General features: G+C 45.2%; 1 protein-coding gene and 1 pseudogene across 3 annotated transcripts in view; both read left to right on the plus strand.

The window, feature by feature from the left end:
* PLCH2 (phospholipase C eta 2) overlaps nucleotides 1–27,545 on the plus strand; it is a 314,798-nt gene that overhangs the window by 3,578 nt on the left and 283,675 nt on the right. The gene's annotated exons all lie outside the window — the stretch shown is intronic.
* LOC311532987 (large ribosomal subunit protein eL14 pseudogene) lies at nucleotides 13,504–22,279 on the plus strand (annotated as a pseudogene). The gene is made up of 2 exons: nucleotides 13,504–13,603; nucleotides 21,858–22,279. The product of its transcript is annotated as a large ribosomal subunit protein eL14 pseudogene (transcript).

Consider the following 27,545-nt stretch of genomic DNA (forward strand, 5'->3'; position numbering starts at 1 on the left):
GGGTCTCTTGAGAAGGGTCTGGGGAAGGAACCTGAGTGAGCCTAGGACCAGGGGCAGGGGAGGGGATTTTTCACAGGCCCTAGTGGGAGGGAGCAGGGAGAGAACCCAGGCTGAAGAAAACCGAGGATGTGCAGAGTGGATGTTTCCTACCAGTGTCGGTGAGTGGTGGGGGTGAAGGAAGGCCTGGTAAAGTTCTGCTGTTCCATACAAGGAGAAAGAACAAGCTTGGAAAGAAGTCAGGAGGGACATGAGGCTTCTGTTAAGTTCAGGGAAGGGAGATGTTGGTGGTTGTTGCTTTGTTTTGAAGGAAGATTGTGGCGTGAAGAAGAGTTGAGAGTGACAGAAGGTGTCAGAGACTAAGGTGTCGAGAGTTACATTGTGGAACCTCAGAGTGTGCCTTTGAGAGGGGTAATAATAAATTAGCCTGTGACAAGGGACCCTTAGCCCAAGAGAGAGTTTAGAGTGACCCTGAGAGGGGAGGAAACTGAGGCTGGGCCTCTGCGGGGTGCCTTGCAGCCATGAGGGGCCCGCCTGAGGAGGGCCTGACATGTAACTTCTCCCCCCACCTGCTTCCTAGAGTGCCCTGCCTTCTGAGGGTCTGTGTTCCGGTCTGCAAGCTCTTTGGGGCAGGAACTGTCTCTCTGGCTGTGTAGAACATGTTGTGCAAATAGTAATATATGCTAAAGGCTGGTCTGTGCATGTGACTGTCTGTATTGAGAGGAAACTCATTGTACCAGTGTGTTTCTTGGGGGTAAAATGTGTTTTTATAATCTCAAAGCCTCTTTTGTACAGTTTAAACCCCAGTTCCCTGTGTCTAATGGGGGTATGCTGGGACTGAATGGGGGGCTGTGTGCAATTCTAGAAGGGGACTGGAGTCAGAGGGAATAAGTCTCCTTTTTCTTTATAGCTTTAAGAGTAACATTATGTATTCAACCTAAATATAATTGATTTTTTTAATAGTGAAAGGTGCCTTGGTTACTGTACCTGGAGGGCAGAAGTTATTTACACAGCATTATGCCGGCTCTGCTTTTCTGTTTGCTCTCTTATGCAGTCACAAATGCATATTTATCAAGACAACTCCTGCCTCACCTGGTGATAGCAATGAAGCTACTGCCTTCAGGAGATAGGAGGAGGAACTGTGCTAACATGTCTGTCTTGCAGTCGGCATGCAGGAAAAAAACCCATTGGCTTCACTGATGTGCAGGAGATTGTGCAATATTGCACAGGGGAAAAGTTATGCTCTTGCATGTTTAAGATTTTTCATTGTGTCTATGTATATGTGTGTATTTTATTTATAAATTAAAATCCTTTCTTTATTTCTTTCAAAATACCTCATCTGGGGGCTATAAAGCAAGAGTAGATCTGTACTTACAGCCTTAGAATATTTGTGGGTGTGAACTGCTACAGTAAACGGGTTGGGCTGTGAATTATGGGAAGAGTCTAGGTTCGTGCCATCCTAAACATCTGTTTCTCTTTTCCTGTGTGATGAAAATAGAAATATTAATTGCATGGAGTTGATGCCAAAGCTTCATAGCATTCTGTAGCCTGGTCACAGTCAGTGCTGCCTGTATCCATCTCCATCAGCATCCCTGCCCCTCTCTGTCCTGGAAGGCAGAGCACCTAAAGGATATGTAGGATATGCCTGCACGTATAAGAAGTTTTGCATCTGAAGTAGGATGCATTGCCATTTTTGGAATAAATGAATAGTTTATTCCTGACTCCTTGTGGAGCAGAAGGAATCTGCTATTGTTTTAGATTACTACTATTTAGAACTGTATCTCTTCAAAGCACTTTACTAACCAAATCTAATCTCACAATAGCCACTGTGAGGCCGGTCACTATTATTATCCCCCATTTTACAGATGTGGAAACTGAGTCACAGGGATTAACTGACTTGCCCAAGGCAGTAGATGGAGTCAGTGTCAGAACCATGATTAGAACTTGAAAGCGTTCAGGCCCATAGACCATATCTCTCTAATAGTCCAAAAGTCTGGACAGCATCTACCTGTGGCATGAACCATTTGGAAAATCTAGTTTATTACCTGCTAACATTTGAATTTCATATTCCCTTAGCAGTAAATGGTGCCTCGGTTGGTAGCTGAAGCAAGTCAGGGGCGGTCTAGTGCATGGAGCACAAGAGAAGACTGATTTCTACACTCAGCTCCACTTGCCATGTGGCCTTGTATAAGCTACTGTACCTCTCTATGACTTGGTTATCCTACTTGTAAAACGCGGAGCAATAGTTCTCCACACATTCTCTGTAAAGTGCCCTCAGATCTGTGGAGAAAAAAGCAATGTAACTGCAAAACTGGATTATTATTAATTGGCTCCTTAGTGTGGGAAGAACCTGTAATATTTGTTCTAAACAGATTGTACCAGATGTCTCTCTAGTTTACTCCGTGAAATCATTTTGATGGGTGTTTATAAATCTGTAAGTAATGTTTACTGATTTATATTACTTTTTAGGTATTTTTACTGGAATATGGAATAACATTTCTGTTGTACTTACTGTCATCTTCTCAATTTACTAAGATTTTGCTCGAGCTTGTTATCCATCATGGTAAAAGGCAGATAAATAAATACTGCAGCTGCTTGCCATAAATACAGCTTCTGTAGAATGCAATGGCAGAGAGGACTTATGAAAGAAACAGTTTTAAACTGCCTGTTCCAGCATTTGCCTCTCCCAAGTGCTCAAAAATCATGAGTCAGATTCCCCAAAAACTTAGATTGCCTTAAAGGTGACACCCACTTTTGCCCCTAAACTTCTGCAAGCCAAAAAAGGGGAAATTAATCCTCTTTAAAAAGAACAGACCCTTCACCAAGTAGAGTTTTGATCTTAGACGTGCCAGAAACTCCATTAAATCCATTACGGACTCTGCTATTGCTATTGAGTTTACAGTACGTGGAAGGCACTCAGACAGAAACTACACTGTTAGCAGAAGAATAAAACCCTAAAACAGGTAAAAATGGTCTTTTTAATTGAGTTTTAATCTTAGGTCACACTTTCACACTTTTCTCTGCAACCAGGAGGGCTTGAAACTTCTTAAAATGAAAGCTGAGATTCTCACCTAGTAATTTGTCTCCAGGAACTGGGGCTTTAAATAAAACCACCACATGCCATAAGACTTTCAGTAAAATCACGAGAGTTGCAACACTGCCTTAGCTAAAAAATCCATGAAGTGACATACTAAAGTAGGGAACAATGGACGGTATTAACCCTGCTCACTGTGTCAAACAGAAGATTTGGAAGGATCATCTGAGCTGATGCTAGAAAATCCCTTTTAAAGGCCTTGTCTAAACACAGAAGCTGCACCAGAAGCTAGTCTGCACACAAACGTGCACTGAAATAATGAACCCAGTGCAGTCCCAGTATGTACACAGTTCTATTAGGCCATGTCTACATTGCACATCTTAAAACGGTGCGGCTGTGTGACTGCAGCCGTGCCATTGTAAGGCGCGCAATTTAGCTGCTCTTTTGTCGCCAGGAGAGAGCTATAAGCAAGCTATAAGCCATAAACAGCTATAAGCAAGGGGTAAATCAGTAAGATGTAATTAAACCAGTGTTAAAAATGCACCTTTAGTTATGCTATGTCTACATTACAAATCACTTCGACACAATTTACGTTGCTCAGGGATATGAATAATCCACACCATTGAGCGACATAAATGACATCGACCTAAGCGTCAGTGTGGACAGCACTGTGTCGGCAGGAGAGTTTCTCCCGCCGGCATAGCTACCGACTCTCGCGAAGGTAGGAGTTATTAAGCTGCATTATTAAGTTATTAAGCTGTGTTGCTGTAAATGTAGTACAGACATAGCCTTAAACTGAGGCAGGTTTGTGTGTGTGTGAACTGGGCCTAAGATACATGCGAGGGACTTTCTCAGACCTGGTGTATGTTGGGGATCTGGTCATTTCTTTCAGTGTGAAATTCCTCCCCAGGTCAGGGGGCCTGCACAAGGCCTAGGTGCTAATTAATTCTCACTTATGGTTTAAAGTGGGGCAGAGGAGTCTCATGCTGGCTCTCTGCACAGACTTGGTGAATTTCACCCTCAGTACAGAGTTTCTTGTTTTTCAAAGATTGCATCATTGTGGAAATTGGCCATAATATCATAAAAAGAAAAGGAGTACTTGTGGCACCTTAGAGACTAACCAATTTATTTGAACATAAGCTTTCATGAGCTACAGCTCACTTCATCAGATGCATTCGAAAGCTCACAAAAGCTTATGCTCAAATAAATTGGTTAGTCTCTAAGGTGCCACAATTACTCCTTTTTTTTTTTGCGAATACAGACTAACACGGCTGCTACTCTGAAACCTGTCATAATATCATAATATCTCATAGAAAGAATCTTGTTGCGACTGAAGACATTGTCTCTTACCAAATGTCTTTCTGTTTTTGTCATTGATTCACTAAACAGGTCTTTAAATATATTTAATTTAAATTCCAATTACATCCCTAGCACTCAGTCAAAATATCTTGTTTTAAAAGAAAATGATGGAAGTCTGGAAACTTGTTATGTGATAATGCTATAATTGTGTACCATATATAGATAGAGGACTCTCTGTTCCTTCTTCTGTACTCAAGCCAGACATAATAATAATAAAACAAAAACTATTTGTAGAGAGAAAAACTTCTCTCCTCTGTTTAAAAACTTGGACTGACTTGAAATCACTTGGATTCCAGTGGTGGAAAATAATCAGGAAACAATGCACTGATCTTAAAATTCCTGTAATTCACAGTTTAATGCCAGGCAAACAGAATTTTCCCTGACATTGTTATTGTAAAGCATTATCATTTGGATCGGACACGGCTTGTGTATGTGTTTCCTTTTTTTAAATGATCTCCTTTGCTATTGGATGATATAGTCCTTTCTCAGTTTATTTTGGAATGAGTGCACAGTTTGTCCTGAAGAGCAAATGTCATATTTAAACAACTGGCAAATAATTTTAGGAGAACTGTATTTTGGGAGGGAGAGTATACATCAGAATTAAAAGTAGCTTCATTGGACAAATGGGTGATTACTGAATCATAGAATCAAATAAATTAGCAGTAAGAAAGATTCACACTGGGCTAAGCTCATCCAAGTTGTCCTCAGAGTCACACCAGAGATGGATCTGGCCAATGCAGAATTATCCCCGTAGTGTATCGGCAATGCAGCTTTCCCCAGTCTGCCTGGGAGACTATTCCCCAGTCTAACTGATCTCACAGTTATGGTGTTACTGCCAACATTTAGTTTGAATTTCTTTTTAATTTCATCCCCTTATTCCTAGCTGTGGGCTGAAACCTGTTGTCACTGAAACTATTGGGAAAACTCTATGGCAGCAGGATTGTCCTGTATGTTGCTTGTAAGACTATAAACAATGCCTTGAGGCATGGGCTTGGTAGTAGGGTATGGGGCCAGGTATGGAAGACTTAAGGCAGTAATAGTTACCATCAGATGGCAGTTCAGAGGTCTTTGTGGTGCAAATGCTGTGCCTCGGTTTACTTCCTCCTGGACAGCTGTCCCCATCGCTAACCAAATGCAGCACCACGGTGGCCCTTGTGTTGTTGATCTCAGCCAGCAGGCCTAGGTTTGCAGGCAGTCAGCACGATGTTCTAATCTCTGTCATGTTACCACTTGGAACATAGACTCTAGCGGAGCAGAGAATTTCCAGATCTTTTATTCACTGTGTTACCAATTTTGCCTTTGGGGTGGGAGGCTTTTTCCCCAGCATACTTAGCACTCAGCAGACTCCTTGGCTGTCATGCTTTCAGTCTGGAGCTCTGTAAATGACAGAGGAGGGATAACTGGAAAGCTGCAGGCTCTGACACAAACGGTTACTCCTGCTAAGACAAATCTCTCTGTCTCTCTCTTCCTCCCTTTCTGCTGTTTTTCTGTAACCTGCTATTTGACAGTTTGCATGTGTGCTGTCAATGGCAATTTCATTGGCGAAACCCAAATGACTAGGCAGGCAGGCCCAGCACTCCAGTTGGGTCTGGAATGTTGGTTTGCACTGTGCAGCAAGATGCTTGTGAGCTCACTAAAGAACAGTGACAGCTGGAGTCAAGACCCCCATGTATTTGTGTTTTCAAAGGTGAACTGCACTGGAGCTGTGCAAAATGTTCACGGATCGGAGGCCGTGGGGCTTAGGGAACAGAGCACTGGACTAGGATTTGGGAGACCTGGATTCTGTTGCCAGCTCTGCCACTGGCCTGCACGGTAACATTGGGCAAATCACTTCAACTCTCTGTGGCTCAGTTTTCCCATCTGTGAAATGGCTGTAATGATACGGAGTTCCTTTATAAAGCACTGTGTGATCTATTGATGAAAAGTGCTATAGAAGAGCTAGGTATTTATTTTTGTATTTATTACACAGCCTCAAACCAGGGGAAACTGTCCAGCTATCACTAACACAAAATTCAGACCCAGTTGGTCAGACCCTGTGATCAAACCTGGGCCTGGTTTCAAAGCCCAGATCTTTGGTTTGGCACTGAAATCTCCCCAAACTTGTGGCTCCCAACTGACATGAAACCCACATGCTTTGGCTGAGTTGAGTGAGCTTTTCACTTTTTCTGAATTCGAAATTCAAAATGCAACTCATGGCATATGCCCCACGTACAATTCCAGTCTGGGTCTGAACTACCCCAGAGTGTAAGGCAGCCTAGATTGGGCCAACGGTAGTGGTGGACTAGGATGTCTCTGATCCTTGTCCAGGGGTTGAGGAACTCCCTCTCTGTAAAAAGAAAAGGAGTACTCATGACACCTTAGAGACTAATACATTTATTTGAGCATAAGCTTTCGTGAGCTACAGCTCACTTCATCGGATGCATTCAGTGGAAAATACAGTGGGGAGATTTATATACATAGAGAACATGAAACAATGGGTGTTACCATACACACTGTAAAGAGAGTGATCACTTAAGGTGACAGGTAAGCTGTAGCTCAAATAAATTGGTTAGGCTCTAAGTGCCACAAGTACTCCTTTTCTTTTCACTTAAGGTGAGTTATTACCAGCAGGAGATGGGAACAGCAACAGCCCCTGCATGTCATCCACATACCATGGAGCACAATTTGCCACAAAAAGGGTGGGGGCAAGGTAAGCATGGCCCTTCCCCCTCTGCAGCAGCCTCTGGAGACAACTGGGCACACTGGGGAAGCAGTTTGCACCAGCCAAAAGACTATCCTGAATCTCAATCCCTGCCTGAGCTCCCCCAGGGGTGTACTGCTCTGCACCACTCCTGACGGGGGTCTGTCTGTGGCTGAAAGCCTGTTTTGCCATTAGATTGAGCTGGCTTCTGAAGCTTCATCTCTCTTCCCCACAGGTTACCATGGGATCTTGAATGCCTTGGGGGTTAAAATAGAAACAAGGTGGGGAAGGGAAGGCGTCTACTGGACAGTCAACAAGCATGAGAGGCCGAGGGCTCTAGCGAGTGGGCTCCATTTCCTCCAGGTCTAGGTTGCTGAGGAGCATTGTAGGGAAACTTACATTGCCTCTGCTCATGGTGAACCTGTTTGATATTGAGGTCTTGGCTCCCCATGGTGGTCAGTCCCAGACAAGTCACCCTGCAATATTTGAAAGGGGCACTGTTTATTTTACCTGTGATTCCAGATTTCTCAGCATCTTCTCTTAACTATAGCACAACTAGCTGAGGGCTGGGGGTGCACTGATGCAGTATTGGGAGGTTTCTTTTGTGGTACTCATGTTTCATTACATCAAAATAAAACCTGGGTTTTTAAGAAACAAACAAACTTTTTCAAACTCCTGTTTTTCGAGACCAGTAGCTGGTAGAATTGTAACTAACAAACAGCACTTCTGTGATATTCCTCTGCTTTCAGTGGAACAGAGCCACAAATATATTATTGTGGTAACAATTCTTTTGTTCTTTAAAAAAAACAAACCAACCCAAAACTGGTGCTACATAAGTGCTGCATTTTCGTATTATCTACATTCACAAAAGTCCCTGTTTTCTGTAAATATATTATGCAAACTTGGCCATTAGCGTCAGAATGTTTAATCAAAGCTTCTTTTGATCCTTCAGTTGAAAGGAGAACTTAAGCAGGAAGGAATACTGTAGATTTGTTACAACTTCTACAAATGGGAACTATCCCCTCACTTTCCTTTGATGTATTTGGCTGTTTGTATTCCCTTCTGAGCTTCCTAAGCCTGTCCAAAGACTACTGAGGTCAAGACTCCAGTGACTTCAGTTGGCTTTGGATCATAATAGGCAGCAGGTTTAAAACAAACATAAGGAAGTGCTTCTTCACTCAATGCAGTTAACTTGTGGAACTTGTTGCTAGGGGATGTTGTGAGGGCCAAAAGTATAAATGGGTTCAGAAAAGAATTATGTTCATGAAGGATAGGTCCATCAATAGGTATAGATAGTCAGGGACACAAACCCTATGCTGCAGGTGTCCCTAAACCAGAAGCTGGGGCTGGACAACAGGAGATGGATCACTGCCTTGTTCTGTTTATTCCCTCTGAAGCATCCAGCATCGGGCACTGTCGGAAGACAGGTTATTGGGCTAGATGGACCATTGGTCTGACCCAGTATATCTGTTCTCATGTTCTTAAACCTATGGGAGGGGAGTGTTGGGGTATTTGTGTATGTTTTTACTGTAGATTTGGAGAGTGGGTCAAAACAAGATTTTGTTTTTTCAGTTCTGCACCCTCTGGTTTTAATGTTGATAATTTTTAGTAATCCACTTTGACTTTTGTGGAAGATATGTCTGTCTCTTATTGCATCTGGTGAGATTCCCAGAGGCTTCTAGGCATGGATTGCTGGAGAAATACAGATGTAGAATAATAATAGCTCTATCATTAATCATTAATAATAGCTCTATCATTAATTCTGGGGACACAATCTCACTTCAGTCTTTCACCAGTAAATCAGCCATTCAAACCCAGCTCATATTGGTAGCAGACAGGTGTCCAGATCACAAACCCAACCACCTAACTGGCACTCTCAGTAGAGAGGCCAAAAGACTGAAAAGGCCATAGAAACTAAACTTGCTTGCTCACCCCAGAGGTGGCTCCTCTCTGTCAGGATATGGTCATGTTGGTGGGGCAAACTGGCTAGGCCTGGTCAGATCTGATGGGAGGGAGGGAATCTCCAGAGGCTGTCAGTATAGCACATTTTTGGCTACTAAATGGACAGAACATTTTCAAAAATACCAACAAAAAAGAAGCTTGATCGCTAAAGCTTATTAATGCTCCAGGTGTTTTCTGACACAAGGACTGAAGTAGTCCAACCTTTCCGATCACTGATGCTGTGGGTTTAAAATAATGGCTTTCTCCACAGATATGTGGCTAACCCTGTACTTAGTGCTTTGTCCGTGTCTTGGCTGAGCTGATTGACTCATCTCTGGGTTTCCCATGTTGTGGTTTGTGGCTAAGTAAACAGACATTTATTCTTTAGCTTTCAATGAGTGCCATAGACACTCCATAGCTTTCTCACATCAATAAAACGTTGTTTACTGTGGGTAGATTATGAACCAGTTTTAAGAAGAGGGATTCCTGCTATTGTCCCCTAATCCTTCTCCAGATTGTTGTGCACTTTTGAGGATGTGTGACGACTTCACAATTCCAACACACAAAACTCGTTTGAGGCAGAAGTTACTGGGGAAAACTTGACTCTCTGATTGCTAGGTGGAATTGCTCACGGATAGAGTAAGAGACGTCAGTTTGATCAACACCACAGGGGAGCACACAAGGGTAGGTGGTATGGATAACAAGGGAATGACATAGAGCAGGAAGCAAATGTTTCATGTGCATTTTGAGGTCGTTGCTCAGAATTATCTTTGCGGAAATGGCCTTGTGAGATCTTTTAACACAAAATTTTTGTCCCTCCTACTATGCCCCCTACTCTCTGTGGTGTAATCAAATCATGGGGATCTCTATAAGGTAACAAGGGTCCACTTGGGAAACTGACTGTGTAAAAGGAATGGATGGAAGGGAGCAGAATGCGGGGCTGTATCTTGCTAAGTGATATGAACTGGGTAGTAGACTGGTGCTGTTGCTTCCACTGGTTGAGGAAGGCTTGCTTTATGGCCATGGAAGTTTATCACTTCAGAATAACTAAGTGGTGGAGTGGTCCCTGGGAAGAGAACTGTTCTTTGTACCCTACGGTTTCTGTATCCATTGTCTGGCTCCTCCTCCTAGACAGATCCCATATCCTCTCTCTGGAGAGCGGATCGGCTGTTCTGATGTGTCAGACTTGTCTCCGGTGTCTTTGGGGGCCAGAAGCACCCCTTCTCTCCCCATTCTGGCTTGGAGAAGGGCTCCTCTCCCCCTGAATCTGGTGGGATGAAGGGTCACCAAACAGGGACTCCTGAAGTGGGAACAATGGGTTGAGCAAGTGCCCCCAGCCACCTCACCAGTAGATGGAGCAACAGCACCGCCACCTTCATGGTACAAGAAAATGTTGCCCAGCCTGGGAGTCCCCTGTCCACCATCTTGACCTCCACAGAAAGATCTGGGTCCCCCTTCCTTCTTGGCGCGGAGAGGGGGGAGATGCTGCTTTTGCTCCTAGGGAGAAAAGACAGGCCCATCTGATCCCAGAGGTAAGAGAAGAGCAATGTCAGCTCTGTCTCCCCCCCTGGGTCTCATTAGGGGTCTGTCGCTGGAATATGGAGGAGGTGGAATGGGAGCCCACGGAGGAGTGAGCGAAAAGGGAAGGGGGTGGGATGGAGGAATAGAGGAGGACTGTGGCTGGAGGACAGACAGGGAATGCAGGGTAGGGACAGTGAGTGGGGATGAGGGATGAAGTGGCAGAGGGATGAGGGGTTACAGGCTAGTAGAATAAAATGGGAAGGAGAAAGGAAGAGCCGAGAGCCTGGGAGACCTAGTGAGAGAGCTGTATTGCTTAGGGAGCCCCGTGCTGGAACGATTGCATTGAAATGCATTTTGCTGCTTGCTTTGGGTGCCAGGGATGTGACCGCGTAAGAGGAAGAGAACAGAGAGGCCTGGTGGTGCATGGGAGACGTGACCAATATGCTGGCATAGGGGCTGAACCAAATCTCATTGAAGTCAGTACACTCCCATTACCTGCAGTCTGCCATGGCTCTGGCCCATGGAGGGGACGGGATAACTGCTCATGTTTTGCCTTGTCGATGCTAGCCTTCAGCATAGTTCAGCGTGGCTGCTAGGGAATAAGAGAATAGGATTGGGGGCCATGGGCTGTGGTGTGCTTTGCCTGAATGTTTTAACTAGGATGCAGCTTTCCACTGGCAGATGCCAGTCTGTGGTTGCAGTTCAGGGCCATCTCTGGTTAAATGGCTCAGATGGTAGCTTTCTCTCCTCTCCTTCCAGAGACTTTGCTGACAGAACATCACATCTACTTTGGAAGGCAGAGTAAGCGCCATGTGGGATATAAGTTACTAGAGCAGTGTTACTCAGATTGAGGCTCTTTAATGTGTCTCCTGCGGCTCTTTGCAGCACTTGATGCATGATCTCAAAACACCGCATGATTTAATTATTAACCAATCAGGCTGCTTTCACTATGTTACTAACTATGTTATTAAGTAGACTACTTGGTTGGTCATTTTGCTGTAAGAATAATTTTTATATATAGATATATATAGTAAATGAAACAGTGAATTCACATTACTGTGGCTCTTTTGGGTAATGTTGATGGCTAATTTGGCTCCTGAACCACTGAGGTCGGAGTATCCCTGTACTGGAGTAATCATCTCATTTTATTGAATAGCAAAATACCAAAGTCCATGGCAAGGACCATAAAGCAAGACACAGGGATACTTTGGCAGTTACAGGCTGGTGCTGTTTAAAACTCCCTTTCTTATAGTAAATCCAATGCTCCTGTGTGCCCCTGCCCTCTACTGGACAAAACTAGAACTGCTCAGCTGTGTCATAAGCTCTATACTGATAACAACTAATGAAGATTCTCCTTTGGTTCAAATGGTAGGAGCCTGAACTCCAGAGCAAGAGGATTTGGCTTCTGTCTCTTTCACTTGTTGCTGTGAAGTTCCTAAATGTGGCCATGGATTTCCTGTGCATATGTGCAGTGGTCATTTTAAAGGCCCACTTCCTGTGTTGATGTTACTATGGCAGGGTGGGGCAGGGGGATACCCACTTGAGCCTTAGCTATGTCTACACTGCAGTTAGACACCCGCGGCTGGCCCGTGCCAGCTGACTTGGGCTCATGGGGCTTGGGCTAAAAGGCTATTAAACTGCGGTATAGACATTCAAGCTCAGGCTGGAGCTTGCGCTCTGGGACCCTCCCTCCTTGCAGGATCCTAGAGCCTGGGCTCCAGCCCAAACCTGAACGTCTACACTGCAATTAAACAGTCCCTTAGCCCAAGCTCTGCAAGCCTGAATCAGCTGGCATGGACCAGCCATGGGTTTTTAACTGCGATGAAGACATACCCTTAGCGAGCATGCTCTTAATCCTAGTTGGATTATTCATAGCAGGGAGCGGGGATGGTTCAGCTATGAAAATCCTAATTAAACATTTTATCTGTGTCTGCCTCTCCTTAGAGCGAGTCATTCCTTGGACTCATGGAGAAGAGCTGTCAGATGGTGAGAGGGTTGGCAAGGCAGAACGCAGGAAGCACTCAAAGGGCTGAGATAGTTTCTTTTTACACCAGAAGTGACCACCTGATCTTCTAGTCTGACCTCTGCACATCACAGGCCATTAATTCTCACCCAGATACCCCCTCTGTTGAGCCCAGTGACATTAGATAGACCTCAAGGCATTTCAGTCCTCAGGAGACGGAACTGTTGTGTGCTACAGGCAGAGAATAGGAGAGCCTGAGGTGTCACATTGCCCGGGACTGCTGCCCAGGTAATCATAACAGGAGAGCCATACTCCATGCTACAGAGGAAAGCGAACCCCACCAAGGTCTGTGCCAATCTGATTTGAGGGAAAACTCCTTCTCTGTCCCCAATGTGACTATCAGTATGACCACGAGGAAGCTATAATAAGCATCTATAACTGGTTTGGCTATCTCCAGCTAGCGTGGAGTCTAAAGGTGATCCATCTACCTGCAGTGGCAGCAATGTTCAAATATGAAGAGCATGAGTGATCTGAGAAACAGGATGAATTCCTCACTAAAACAGCCATCCTCCAGCTAGTCTAACCAAACAAAAGGGCTTTTAACGTGATGGTATCTTGGATGAATTTACCTCTTGTGACAAATAGCAGCTCATGGCAACTCAAGCCCCCTCTGTCTCTAGGATCTTCCACAGAGCTGCTGCGTTCAACTCTCTCTGTCTCTAGTCGTGTTATTCATGTAGTACACCATGGCTTTAATGCATGCCTATAGTTCAGAGCTACCTTGGGCCCCATGGGGAGGGGATGTTGGAATGTTCAGGCACTCCAGAACTGATGGCCAGTTCTGAGCAACTGTGAACTTCTGAGGAGCTGGGACCCTCTGAGATGGCGTCTGGCTTCATTTGCATTTAGCTGCTCCCCCGCTGTAAGGCTGAGCTTGTGTCCCCTCCGAGGGAGGTGGGAGGAAAGAAAAATTTAGCTCTACTAAGAGCCACACCCACAGCTCTCACAATGCTCTTCACAGCAACGTCTTCTACTAGAGCTTCCTGTGCACGGCCAGCTAAGGAGCTGCTGACAGAAATAGCCTGTGGCAGTGGAAAAAGACAGGCAAGTGAGAGAGAGAGAGAGAGTGCACGCTCACACATAGAACTACTCCATCTGCACCCTCTCTCTGCACTGTTTGGCCTGAAGGTACCTCTATGGGACATGCTGCCTGAATTGCAAACCATGAGGGCTCCACGTTCAGCTGACTCATTTGTGCTTTTACAATAAGAGCATATATGTAAATCATCTGTCAATGGGAGAGACATCAATATTTGGCCCTAACTACAATGGAAAGGGATTACAGCTGAGATGTTCAAAGCGAGCCAGGCACCAAGTAACATTAAACTGCAGTGTGATTTGGACCCTAACCTCACTTGAACTCCCTGAAAAAATCTCAGCCCACACATTCAAGCAACAAGGAAGCCCAAGATAGACCAGGTTCACTGGTAAAGACTCTTCTTTCCAAACTCCATCAGTCAGTCTTCACACCATCTGCTGTCCTCTATTTAAGTCTCTTCAGGTAGCATTGTGACAGTCAGTGTTTCAGAATGGACCCAGCACTCTTTTCATGCCCACTTCTGCAGGGCTCATTGCAGGAAGGTCACATCAGTATTTTGATCTCACTATCATCTCCAATTTTGAAGTCTTTCATAACTCACCTATATTTTGGCTTTCCTGCAAGCCATATGCAGTTTTTGCACATTAAAGCAATGCTTTACATGTCTATAGTACCTCTTCATTTGGGATCTGGAAGCTCTCTGAGAACTCTCATTGAGCCTCACAACAATGCCCATTGTGAAGTATTATGTATCCATTTTACAGGTGTGCAAACACAGGCATAGAGAGGGGAAGTGACTTACCCAAGGATATATAGTAAATTAATGGCAGAGTTGTAGTGCAGTTAATTACAGTAGTCCTGCCATTAGTCTTGCATCCCAGTCCCATGCTCTAATCTAGCGGTGTCCAATACATTCGCCACTAGCCACATGTGGCTAATAGGCTATTGAATTGTGGCTAATGCATGTGGCTTTTTTATAATGTGACTAATAAGAAAAATTCAAAACCACAAGTGTGGCTAGCATCGAATTTCTGTTGGACACCGCTGCTCTAATCCATACCTAGACTGTTCTCCTTGCAGCTGTTCTGAAGGCTAGGAGTCATGGGTTCTTACACTATAGTTATGTGCTGCTATAAACTATATTGATATAGCTCTACCTTGGAGATCCTTACATGTAAAATGCAAATCGCAAAAGTGCAAACCGTTATCCTCCTCCCAGTCTCAGACGATAGATTGTCTGAAACTGGGTCCTGTGAATTACCTGCTGACTCTGACTGCGCATTCCAGCTGTCCCATTATCAGCCCTGTTTCATGCCTCTCCACAGGAAATAAAGCCATTCTCTTCCCTTGCGCATGAAAGCTGAGGTGAATCAAACACTGTGGTTTCCTGTCTCCTAACTCACTCAGTGAATCACTTTCTAACATCGCAGGGAGCTTTTGGTTTTAGGTTACATCTACATTTCAAACTAAGGGTGTAATTTCCAGTTTGAGGAGATGTACCTTCTTTAGCTCAGATTGAGGCATCATGCTAAGAACAGAAGTGTAGTCGTGGTGGCGAAGGGGCTAAGCGTTTGAGTACATACCTAGTGTCTCAAATGGGATTGTATTTGGAGGGGCTAGCCTCCCACCACCCAGGCTGCCATGGCTACACGGCTATTTTTAGCACACCAGCTCAGTCATAGCTAGTAGGAGTGTGTTTCCTTGAGCTGAAAATGACACCTTGTTTCTGATCTTTACTTGCACCCAGGGTGATCTTTGCAAACTCTTTGGGGCTGGCCCTGTTTTTATGTTTGTACGGTGCCTAGTGTCTTGTGGTCTCTAGGTGCAACTGCAATACAAATAATAAATATTCAAAATAACCAGCTGAACTGTTCAGAGCATCGCATGTGGTCAAGAACCTCCTAGAACTCTTGGTGCCCACTTTGTTTTAATTGCCTGTTATTTTTCAATCTCGGATTCTAATTCTACACTTTAACTTAATGCTAGACATCCTTCTATTGCCCAGTATTGCTGGACATCACTTGGGCCACCGCTAGTGTTTGATACTCACCACTGACTACAGGTATCCAAAGCTGGTCTTGTCAATTTGAAGGCCTTGCCTGATCCATTACATCCAGAGTTTTATCCCTTCTCAATTCTCTATAAGTAGGCCAGATAAGCACTGATCAAAGCTCTCCAGGTATACTAGTATCCACTCTATTCAGACTATCAGGCTGTCTGTGCTAGGAAGTGCAGTCATTATCAGTGTTGTTAAATCTCTGATTGCTTTGTAGATCTATTCATGTGTATCAAAGAGGTTTTTAATTTGATTTAATGGAGTTTTCAAATTGCTCAGATCTGACTGTATATATATTTTTGCTGTAGAATATGGCCAAATGATACAACTAATGGATAATTACAATTATTATGTGCCAAAAGATTGCTGGAATAGCGCAGGCAAAAAAGATCTCGACTTGTATTCAGGTTGGGTGATGTATTATTATTTTTTAATTTAGATTTAGGAGCTGTAAAATAGACACATTATTTAACAAGTGATAGCACTTTGCAGAATGTTTATTATTTTTCTCTCTGATCTTCTCCTTCCCCTTACCTATTGGGCCTGATCTTGGCCAGTGCTGAGCACTTTCAGAGGGATGCTGAGTGCCCTTAACTTCTATTGACTTGAGTGGGAGTATAGGATACTTATTGGATAGCTGGAATAGGCTGTTGCTCTATATCCAAGAGCAGGGGTGGGCAAACTACGGCCCACGGGCCGGATCCGGCCCCTTAGGGCTTTGGATTTGGCCCGTGGAATTGCCCCCCTGTGGGGCCGCAGGCCCCGCGCCACTCTCAGAAGTGGCCAGCACCACATCCCTGGGGCCCCGGAGGCGGGGCAGAGGGCTTCATGTGTTGCCCTTGCCTCCAGGCACCGCCCCGCACAGCTCCCATTGGCCGGGAACTGGGAACCACGGCCAATGGGAGCTTCGGGGGAGGTACCTGGAGGTGTGGCAAGGGCAGCACGTGGAGCCCTGTGCCCCCCACCCCCACCCCAGGGGCAGGGTAGGGACCTGGTTCCGGCCGCTTTCTGGAGTGGCGCCACATGAGGCCAGGGCAGGCAGGCAGGGAGCCTGCCCTGGTCCCGGTGCATGCCGCTGCCACCCTGGAGCCGCTTTAGGTAAGCAGTGCCGGGCCAGAGCCTGAACCCCTCCTGCACCCTGCCCCCCAACTCCATGCCCTAAGCCCCCTGCCTGCACCTCGCACCCCTCCTGCACCCCAACCCCCTGCCCTGAGCCCCCGTCACACCTCGCATCCCTCCTGCACCCCAACCCCCTGCCCTGAGCTCCCTCCCCCAGTCTGCACCCCTGCCCTGAGCCCCCCCTGCACTCCGCACCACTCCTGCACCCCAACCCCCTTCTCTGAGCCCCCTCATATGCCCTGCAGCCCTCCTCTGCCACAATGCCTTGCCCTGAGCCCGTTCCTGCACACTGCACTCCCTCCCACACCCCGCAGTCCATCCCGCACCCCAATCCCCGCCCCCAGCCCTGCATACAATTTCCCCACCCAGATGTGGCCCTTGGCCCAAAAAGTTTGCCCACCCCTGTCCAAGAGACTAATGGCTACTGTAATGGACTATTGGTTGGAATTGGAATGGCTCAACTATATGTCATATGTCGCCTCGTGCTAATGGAGATTCCTCTTTAGCTGAAGTAGTAGGGAGACAGAGGCTGCTAGCCAGATTTCAATGGTATTGAAGAGTATGAATATTATCCAAATGCAGTCCTCCTCCTGAATACAAACAGCCTCAGAACCTAGAGCCTGCTCACCCTGCTAATGTAACCTGCTAATCCCTTGGGCAGTGTAAACCTCATTTTTCTTGCGGACGTCACCTCCTACAGAGCTGTCCCAGCGCTTCTGAGTGATGGCTGGAATAAGAGCACTTTAGGGAGTGCCTCCAATCCTAAGCCTCCTGGGAAAAGACAGAATTGCCAAGCCTTCTCAGGACTGAACCGATGGCCCCTCTTTCCTCTGATTCCCAAGTCTGCACAAAGCATTGCTTAATTCCTATTCACCCCTTACAGGCTGGATAACAATGTTGATTGATTTTCTTTCCTTTGTTCTGTGGGCCCCTGTGTGAGCTGTAGCTCACGAAAGCTTATGCTCAAATAAATTGGTTAGTCTCTAAGGTGCCACAAGTACTCCTTTTCTTTGTGTGAATCTTGTTATAGGATCACTTCACTCTCTAGGCTTCAGTGTTAACTAGTGAACAGCAGCATTTAAAAAAAAATAGAAAGGAAAAAAGAAAGAAAAGCAAATAAGAGAGGGTTAAAACGACTCTCCCAAAACAAAACAGGGCAAAGGGGAAGTTTAAAAAAAATGGGAAATGAAAGAAAAAGGGTTATGTGTTGCTTCTCTCTTCCCTCCTTCCATCTCTCCTGGGTTTGTGTGTTGTCTCCTGAAACTGTTAGCTCTTCAGAGCAGGGATCTGTCTTCTGATGTGTCTGTAAAGCACCTAACACATTTTAGGGTACTATATACTTAGGGCCAGATTTGTGTCTTTAAGGTGTGTCTGGAGTGGCAGCATGTAGCTACACTTCTGCAGGAGGAGCTGAGCTAGGACATAATCCCTTGAACCGCAATTCCCTCCTCCTTTCCCTGGCTTGCAGTCTGCACTGTCAGTTAGGGGCATCCATTGACGCTGGTGGAATCTAGATTTATGCTGGTATAATCAAGATCTGAATTTGGTCCTGGGATATAGTCACCGATGGGCTCTCATATCTTATATCAAACTGTTAGAATCCTTAGAGGAATAAAAGTTTTTCACAGGAAATCTTGCAAATTTCATATTGTACCATGCAGAATGAAACTTGAAACTTCCAAGTGCCTCATGAGATGAGCTCTCAGACAGCATCTTGTTCGTTGCCAACCAGTTCCCTGTGCTTTCTATGCACAATCTCCTAACACACATTTCTGAGTCTCCCCCTCTGCTCTACCTCCCCGTCCCCACTGAGAAATGCAGGTACTTTTGGGAGATCACTTCTTTGGCAGTTGTGCAATGTGCTGCATCACCATGTCAATTTCAAGCTTAAGGTGTGTGTGAGCTGTCTTTCTGCAAGAAGAGGCTGGACTCCAAGAGGCCTTCTGGTAGCTCTTGGTAAGTAAGAAAACAGAACAAATGATGCAAGTAGAGCTGGCTTCTGCATATTCGCTTCCCTGGGTTCACCTTCCAAAAATTGCCACAATGTTAAATTTAGATTTGTAAAGCAGATGCTGAAATACATGTTATATAAGCTTATTGGTATAATTGGACTCTTCAAGCCCGGACTGAATATTCTTTAGGCTTAATAACCATGTTTAATTATTTGAGGAACGAATGTGTAATTATATCATTCTCCAAAAATGCAGAGCTACTTCTGCATTGTATACATACCCCTTCAGCTCTAGCTGTAAGAAAGACCTGCCAAGATTTAGAAGGTGTTCTCCGTAGGTACAACAGAAAGCTCATGCTCAAATAAATTGGTTAGTCTCTAAGGTGCCACAAGTCCTCCTTTTCTTTTTGCGAATACAGACTAACACGGCTGCTACTCTGAAACCTGTGTTTAGGTTTTAACTGAAAGACTGGGCTGCTAGAGAAATGCGCCAGTAAATGTCATCTCTTCCTTTGATGTTGTTTGGTTATTTTATTTTTTAACCAAATCATTTTGCCATCCAGCTCCGTGTGAGGAAATTTACAACATGCATGCTCTGTCCCCATGGAAATGGAATGCTACGTCACACCCTAAGGTGTGGGTTTACCCACTTGTTCCAGAGTACTAAAACAGCCTGCTTTCCTCTTGCAGTTGCCTTGGATGTGAAACAACTTGCTTGGGCGTGTAAATATCTCAACTGGAATTGCCTGACAAATGATTTTGCATTTTAAAAGTGAATAGTGTGTCATAGGGAACAGCAGCTAAGGTTAAAAACAACCCCCAAATTTCACTTGTTAATGCTTTTGAGTATCTCTTTGGTATCATTTTTGACCTCCCTTCCTTTTGATCTGCTTCTTGAGCAGATTCAGATTAATCTGGTGTCTTGTTTTTGTGAATTTTGTGTCTGTCATGTACTGTGGCTATTTTGTTATTTACTCTGAGAGGAAATCAAAGCTGATCTGTATGCCATTAGACACCAAGTGGTAGCTGTCTAAACACAAAAACATGGCCTTTTTCAAGTGAGATTTTAAATAGTTTATTAGCAGTGATCAAAACAATGGCAAAGAGGATTAGTAATGGCATATGCAGTCTTTCATCTCCCAGGTTTATGTACCCTGCTGTGAGGATTCCAATCACATTGCCTTCCCAAGGAATGTTGGATGTGACAAAGATGGTAGGATATGGCCCTGAGCCAGGGTCACCAGTTCAAATCCTGGTCTTATGGGTTTGAGCAAAAATTGTTAACCTCTGCTGGCTGTTCTGTGGCCTGTGTCAATGACCTGGTGGGCCTCAAGAGAGTTCCTAGTGTGCAAGAGCCCTTGTCAATACAAACTATTGTGGACTGTGATTCGCTGCAAGAAGGGCACTTAAGCATGTGCTGAACTCCCATGAAAGCCAGCGGGCCTTTAGCACATACTTAATGTTAAGCACATGCTTAATGATTTCCTGAACTGGGGAACCACACTTTGTGTAGTTGTTTATGTTCTGAAACAGGAAGCTCTGGGTCCAGAATGAACTCTTCTCTTTCCATTAGTAGCGGCTCCTTCAGTCCATGCCAGCAGAGGATGGTGTGGGGGAATGCTTTAATTGTGCCAAACCTGTCCCTGTTCTGGGGATTCACATTATTAATTCTACACTCTTCTCTTGCAGTAGTACTTACAGGCCAACCAAGCATGGTCCAGTTGTGCTAAGTACTGTACAAACACAATAAATAGCAGTCCTTGTCCCAAACATTTTGTGTCTAAGCCACAAGACATGAGGAAGCTGAGACAGATAAGCAGGCTGCCATTGGGGAAGATGGGGTGACTAAAATACTAGGGTGCATGCAATTCTTAGCCTGTCAGGATGAGTGAATGAAGGGACATCACTTTCCAGCTGATGTCAATTCATCACCTTTGCCACAGGGTGGTTTTTTTACATAGTTACCAGGTGTTTGCGAAAATACTTATTGATTTGGTAAAACAGAAAGTTGGTCACTTTTTTTAAACACTTCCTTTTAGGCAGTGTGGGCTAGAAGGTGAGGCACTGGGCTGGAACTCGTAAGATTGGGTTCTATTTGCAGATATGCTACTGACCTGCTGGATGACTTTCTCTCTGCCTCAGTTTCCCCTTACGTAAAATGGGGATAATGGCTACTGATCTCCTTGCTTTGCTCTCTGCTGATGAAAAATACTAAACCAGAACTAGGTGGTGGTAGTGTATCTTGCATGTATGGCAAAGGGAACATTTCATATGTATGTAGCTTTAGCTGCATTGCAGTGAAACTCGTGAAGCCTAGCACTGGAAAAAATGTGAATGGCTCCAGAGTAGTGACAATGAATTTTCTTTAAGGTACGTCCCCAGGAATGTAATTCTGAACACCTTCTTCTGGCAAAACTCCCGCTTGTAGTCAGAGCAAATTTGCCTGAAGAAAGAGTTCAGACCAGGACTGAGCTGAACTGCTACCTTCTGTGATAGCATTGGCATCTTGTGTCTGTAACTCAAATTAATAACATTGCGTGGATGTAAAGTACTTCGTTTATCACTGGTACAGACACAGCATGAGCAGCTTGTACAGGCTTCCCCCCACACCATCCTCCTGTTCATGTACCTCAGTTCTGACCATGAGGGACCATTTCTTGGGGCATAGTTCAAAGTCCATTTGGTCTCCCTTTCTGCTGAGGTTCCCAACAAGGCGGGCAGTTGTGGTGGTGGTTTTGTGATATGGACACCAGGGACCAGATAGTCAGCTAGTGTAAATGGACACTGCTCCACTGACTTCACTGACATTTCATCCTCTGAGCTCACCAAAGAAACTCACCATTTGCATTATGTTAAACTGTCTACAAAGATTAATTGTCCACCCTTCCATTGGCACCCCTTGGCTAAGACATGGCTGCCTGGGGAAGGTGAGGGCAGAGCTATACTTGGTGGTCAGAGGTGCTCACTCAGCTTTGTTACAACTCCAGCAGTGCTGAGGCTGACAATGCTCTGAAGAGAACCTGGGCCCAATTTCAAGAACATGAGCCCAGTTCATGGCTGTGGGTCCAGAGAATGTGAGAAATGAACTGAAGGCGAATTTCAGGGAGTGAGAACCCCCACCTGCTCCCAAACTAAAGACAATGTACTAGTGAACCCCTTGCAAGAGATTGGCCGAGTTGCCTACATCTCCTTTGAGCCACATGTTGGCAAGCTGGTGGCACTTGTGGATGTTATTGACCAGAACAGGGTGCTAGTTGATGGCCCCTGCAGTGGTGTAAGAAGGCAGGCTATGCCCTTCAAGTGCATGCAGCTAACCGATTTTGTACTCAAATTCCCACACAGTGCTCGTCTGAAGCACGTGCGAGTTGCCGGGGAGAAAGAAAATATTAATGAAAAATGGATAGGTACAAGGTGGGCAAAGAAGATTGAAGCCAGGGAAAAGAAAGCCAAGATGACAGACTTTGATCGCTACAAGGTCATGAAGGCAAAGAAAATGAGGAACAGGATCATCAAGCATGAAGTAAAGAAGCTCCAGAAACAATCTTCCAAAAAAGCATAAACTGTCAGTAGTCAAATAAAGTTCCAGTTTACTATTAAAAAAAAAAAAAAAGAGTCTCTGCTGGCATAAAGCATGGTAGCAAAATTGACAGAGCTCTAGCGAGGACAATTGGCACTAGCAGAGGATCTGGCCTGCTGAACTTTGCCCATGTCTGAAGGACACACTGCTTGGTGTGTAATCAGTCACAATGATTGAACTTCCTGTAGCGGGAGCCACTCAAACAAATCCTAAAGCAAACTGTTAGGAGTGTTTGGCAAAGCAATTGCCACCCAGCTCTGCTCTCTGAAGAGTGAATGGACAGATCCTGACTCACTTTTAAGCATTTCCTTCTCTCCCTGGGAATCATCCAGGAAGCCATGATTCCTTTCGTAAGACATGCAGTGTACACCTACCACAGCAGTGGTGTGGCTGGTGGGTGTACAACTATCAGTGCGGAATAGGCTGGGAGGAGAAATTACTTAAATGATTGAAAGTGCCAGATAAACTCTCCTGCTCTGAGGCCAGGCCTGTTTTTTAGCCCAGGTTCTTGGTATGCACAGAACCGTGGGCCAGCACTGCTGCAGCAAAGCAATTAACCACTTTTCTGGCTTCTTCAACTCACAACTTCCATGTTTTTCTCTCTGTCTCCTACACATCTTGGCTGAACACTGGAGGCACCTTTTGACCTATGCTCAATTCTCCCCCAAAGATCTAAGAAAACTGTGAGGCCTCTCTCTCTTCTTATTCATATCGGTGTAAGTCAGGAACCACTCCCCTGGAGCGAAAGGAGTTACCAAGCTATAAGTGAGCGCAGTCTCTCTTGTTATGGGTCAACAGCTTCTCTGTCGCAGGTTTTATTTACTCTCATTGGATAATTGCCTGTGGCAGGCTCAGCCAGTCTCTGAAGATGTCCACTGGCTGGGGTGTAAAAATTAGACAAGGAGTAATCTGTTGCCACCTCCCAAAACATGAGAAAGGCGTGAGGTATAAGAGCAACACAGAGAGAGATCCTGATGCAGGATTGTATCCTGAGGCTTTTGCTGAGGCACACTCCCAGTGCAAACTCACTGATTTCAGTGGGAGATTGTCTGACTAAGGGCCGAGAGCAAACAAACGTAAGGAGCTAAGGGTTTGGCCTGCAGTGAATATTGCTAACATTACCTAAGAGCAGCTCTGTTTTACTGCACAGCATTTGCATGCCTTAGCGAAGCATCTGTTCTGGATAAGGTGCTGCTGCTAACAGGCCTCAGCAACTGTTAGCTTGTATAGGTGCTTTGTTGTCTCTGCGTAAGCATGGGTATCTTTTACTCATTCTTGGTCTTTGATCACAGCAAGGGTTTGATATTGACAGGGGGATTACTCAGAGTGAGATAAGCATCATATGTACTGTAATTTCTAGACCTACACTGAAGGTGGCCTGACAGCCTCAGATGTGGAGTCTGACTTTTTAAAAAACAGATGCACAATTGCTTGCCTAATGTGTACACTCAGTTATAGCAACTGCACATACAAATAGCTCATTGTGCTCACAATTGTCTTCTCTCCATTTGCACTCACAATTGCCTGATTTGCACATGTAATTATAGCTAAACTTTTCCAGGTTGTTGTGTGCGGGGGGTTTTTGTACCTCATCACAACATTATTTCCCTGTAACAGCTAACGCACAGTTCCTTAAGGAGATTTCTTATCCTTTGTACATGATATTATTACTATTTGTTTCAGAGTAACAGCCGTGTTAGTCTGTATTCGCAAAAAGAAAAGGAGTACTTGTGGCACCTTAGAGACTAACCAATTTATTTGAGCATAAGCTTTCGTGAGCTACAGCTCACTTCATCGGATGCATACTGTGGAAAGTGTAGAAGATCTTTTTATACACACAAAGCATGAAAAAAACCTGGATTTGTGCTGAAAATGGCCCAACTTGATTATCATACACATTGTAAGGAGAGTGATCACTTTAGATAAGCTATTACCAGCAGGAGAGTGGGGTGGGAGGAGGTATTTTTTCATGCTTTGTGTGTATAAAAAGATCTTCTACACTTTCCACAGTATGCATCCGATGAAGTGAGCTGTAGCTCACAAAAGCTTATGCTCAAATAAATTGGTTAGTCTCTAAGGTGCCACAAGTACTCCTTTTCTTATTACTATTTGTATTTCAGTAGCACTTAGGAGCCCCAGTTCCAGACCAGGACCCCACTGGGCTAGGCGCTGTACAAACAGATAATGAAAAGGCTGCCCCGACTCCAAAAATCATACAGTCTAAGTATAAGACAAAAGATAACAGGTGGATACAGATGGGGGAGCACAAAGAAATAAGGCAATGGAGTGTGTTTATTACACTGGGCTATGTATTTTGAAGATCCATTAGCAGAATGCATGGTAGTTTGAACCAAAAGTGGCTTCTGATTTTCCTCTCTTTCTAGAAAGTGTGTGTCTGTATGTGTGATAGACAGATCAGGCACTGCGTTCCCCCGTGACTCCCACACTGAAAGGCAGACACAATGCCATTCTTTCTCTGACTACCTCTTCATCAGCTGCTTAGGATTCTGGAGCGCTCTAGAAATGCCGTTGCAGAGGACTGGTTGTGGGAGGTGGGGCAGTGGCTGTGTGTCAAAGTCTCTTGTGTTCTTTTATTTGCTCTAAGACGTGGTTAGGGATTGGTGTTTGGAGACAAGCCGAAGCCTGTAGAGATTTCCTGTCCCTGGGTGTATGGAAAGCAAGGGGCAGTATATAGTAACATTTAAAAAAGAGCTAGAAAGTTCACATGCACGAAGGAGAGTCTGGGTGTTTATTAAGTGAGGTGAGCAGTGCTGGTGTGTTGGATCCTTTAGTCGGGGAGTGGTGAGCATTACTGGATGGAGAACCCTGGAGACTGAAATCTTCCAACCACTGAACAGACACAGCCCAGAAAGTGGCAGTGCAAATTTCCCACACTACCTTGTTAACGTGCTTCGGCCGTGACCAGGCTGGGATTGGCTGTGGGGATGGGGTTGGAATTCAGTCTCCCCCTAACCCATTCCATTTTTCACTTCTCTGGTGAAAGTGCCAACAAGGAGGCATCCATGAAGCTGGGTGTTGCTGTGTGGATACTAGCATCTGGGAGTGGGATCAAAACCACCCACCCATTGAAAGTATCTTTTTCTTTTCTTTTTTGGTATTGCAGTAGTGTTTAGAGGCAGCCATTGGGGACCAAGACCCGATTATGCTAAATACTGTGCAAACACGCACCAAAAAGATGGCCCATACCCCAAAGAGCTTACAGACAGCTCTGGGTCACTGTGCACCTGGGTAGCGTACAGCTCAATAGCAACTCCCTCAGCAATGACAGGTTTCAGAGTAGCAGCCGTGTTAGTCTATATTTGCAAAAAGAAAAGGAGTACTAGTGGCACCTTAGAAACTAACCAATTTATTTGAGCATAAGCTTTCGTGAGCTACAGCTCACTTCATCGGATGCATCCCTCAGCAATGGGCTCTCACAAGTTATCTCCGGGGTGGATGCTGTCTGGCTCCCACTCCTCCTTCACCCACATGGTATTAAGGCAGTCCTAGTGCAGGCACTGAGAAAGGAACGGCTGCAGCCCTGATGGAGCATCTAGATAGATAATAAATATTTAAAGGCTTTTAGCTAGGTCCACTGGAACTGAATCAGATGGTTCCGACGTTGCCAGCTCAGTCCAAACAGAGGAGCATCACACCCCAGTGAGAGCCGACTTTTGGGAGGGGGGATGATGCAGAAGAGTCTGATCAGAGTCCTGCCTCCTTTTCCCTGGCCCATGGAAGGGGAATGGCTGACGGGGTGGGGAGAGCGCCTGCAATATAAATATAAGGACACTGCTGGGTTGGGAAGGTGTGGGTGTGGCTAAGATGTGTCTTATGATGGAGAAGGGTCAGGAGTGATTGTATTGAATATAATGGGTGTATAACAATTCTCCTGAGCAAGGCTTCTGGATGCAGACAGACTTTGTGGCTCTTTCAGCCTTTCAAGGTCCCAGGCTGACGGCAGTCTGTGCTACTGAACGTCACCACACGGGGTCGCTGCAAGTCCTGGCCTGGGATAAGCAGGGGGTGATGTGCTGATGGAAGGAGATTGCTGGGATTGTCGGGGGGACAATGGTACTCCTGACACCTCGTAGAGCCCGCCTTGTGCTTGCACACACTCATGCCAATGTGTAGGGGTCTCTCCTCTGCAGTCAAGGTTCCCTGGTGCTGAGACCCTCCTGAGTGAAGCAACCCCACTCCTGAAGGATGCCCTTGTCTCTGGTGAGATCCTCTCCCATGTGGGTGTAAAAATGCTGTGGTTTCAGTGGCATTAACATTTTCCACTGCATAAATATTGCTAAGCCCTGACGTCCCGTATGTGAAGGAACTGTGCATTCAACTCACTGTCTAAGGATTAGTTTGCTGGCTGAGGCGTTCCTTCCTCCAGGGTACCTGGGGCAAGACAGACTGGGGGAGAAAAGGCTTGCAGTGTTGTAGTATGGAGAGGAAACTGTTTCCTGCTGTAGTTGGATGAGGGAGCAAACGTGGAAGGCCCCTCTCACTTTGACTGGCACTTGCTGTAAAAGGGACACCTTTGAACTAGATTTTTGTTTTGCTACAAGCAAAACACCTTAATATTCCCCCCTCGCCTCTTACAAATTCTGTAGTGATGCCTCATTGCCATCTCTGTCTAGAAGTTCACTTCAGACTAGATCTCTGTTATTACAGCAAAACCTGTCCGGACAACGTTCCAGGGCTTAACTTGTAATTAAAAGCATGGAGTCAAATGGTTACAGTGTTAATACAAGAATCGCAGAGTTTTCTCCCACAGCCTTTTCTGATCATTGCGTCAGAGTCGGCTCTAATTTCTTTGAGAGGAAGGAGGCCCAGGGAGATTTGTGCGGAGCAGAAAGTTGCCTTTCCTGCAGCCCATGCAAGAAGGATGCCTGGCTGGAAGGGCGGGGGGTGGGGTGGGGATGCAGGTATGGAGATGAGGTGACAGCAGGTAAGAGAAAAGGGAAATGAAGATATGGAAGCTAAGAGGAGGGGTGGATGAGCAAACAAACATCCTAACAGACGCTGCTCCCAGCTATTTGTGTCCATTAGGGACGTGGTGTATTCTCTGATTTCTCCTCAAACAGGGTTGCATTTGAAATATATGTGATAAACTGTAATTACAGCAAGATACATCTGATAGTGTCTTGAGAACCTGTAGCTGACAGAACTGATCTCTCCCCGCTTCTACTCCAGCGCTCTTAAATGAAATGAATTGAATGAAATACCAGAGTCCTCTGTGCGGCTCTGCTCT

This window comes from Lepidochelys olivacea, assembly GCF_965140295.1.
Source record: "Lepidochelys olivacea isolate rLepOli2 genome assembly, chromosome: 18".
In the NCBI taxonomy this organism is placed as follows: domain Eukaryota; kingdom Metazoa; phylum Chordata; order Testudines; family Cheloniidae; genus Lepidochelys; species Lepidochelys olivacea.